This window comes from Oryzias melastigma, unplaced genomic scaffold (assembly GCF_002922805.2).
Source record: "Oryzias melastigma strain HK-1 unplaced genomic scaffold, ASM292280v2 sc03233, whole genome shotgun sequence".
In the NCBI taxonomy this organism is placed as follows: domain Eukaryota; kingdom Metazoa; phylum Chordata; class Actinopteri; order Beloniformes; family Adrianichthyidae; genus Oryzias; species Oryzias melastigma.
This window is the reverse complement of record NW_023419801.1, coordinates 1,494-2,446: the sequence shown is the minus strand read 5'-3', so window position 1 is coordinate 2,446 and position 953 is coordinate 1,494.

Sequence of the window (953 nt, the reverse complement as noted above, 5' to 3'; positions counted from 1 at the left end):
CGTTTTTAACGCGACAAATCTGACAGCCCTATTTTATAGATGTTTTCTTTATCACAAGTTATTCAAATGATAAACTGACCAATCAGATGCCTCAGTAAAAGCATGTGGTTCCTGCTGGCCCCGCCTCTAACATTTGAAGCTCACTCATGATTGGTGACAGTAGTTGTCCTAAAAACGTGACTTAGACTCGGACTAATCTCTGTCGCCTGGCTCCAACATGGTGATGTCTGTATTATGGAAAAATTCATCCTGTCCAGTTCTCTTATACAGTCAATGGTTCCATCTACAGACTTTACAATGGTGTTGCTGTGATGGACAGCAGTACAGTCATGATAGTGCAGTAGTGACGTGTGAGTCATGAATGAATCATTCAATACCTGAGAGTCACTTTACTGACTCCAGTCATGATTCATCTTCCCCACTGACTCTGAGGTTTAAGGTGTCACCATGACGACGCCACGCTGGATGATTTCAAATGCATCCAATCACACTGCACCAACAAATGACACGCCCACCGTGTGGATCAATAAACTTCAATACTCCAATGGATAAAGTTCTTCAGATGAATCTAACTTGTTCCTCCAGGAATGTAGGTTCTCATCAGACCAGATAGATAGATAGATACTTTATTAATCCCAAGGGAAATTATGGCAGTCTGTAGCTCCAGGTCATTCACACAAATTAGAAATAAATAAATAAAAACAAGTAATAAATATCATTAAGAGCAATAAAAGACAATAAAAGCAGCAGTACAATCAGGGTCCCCTTCTCACCCTCCCCCTCTCAGCAGTGTTATATAGTCTGATTGCAGTGGGTACAAATGACCTCCGGTATCTCTCTGTGGAGCTCGGCAGTGAGCAAAGGCGATTGCTGAAAGAGCTCCTCTGAGCAGAGAACACTGGATGCAGAGGATTCAGGGATCAACCTGGTACTGAGGCTTAGTGGATGTGGAT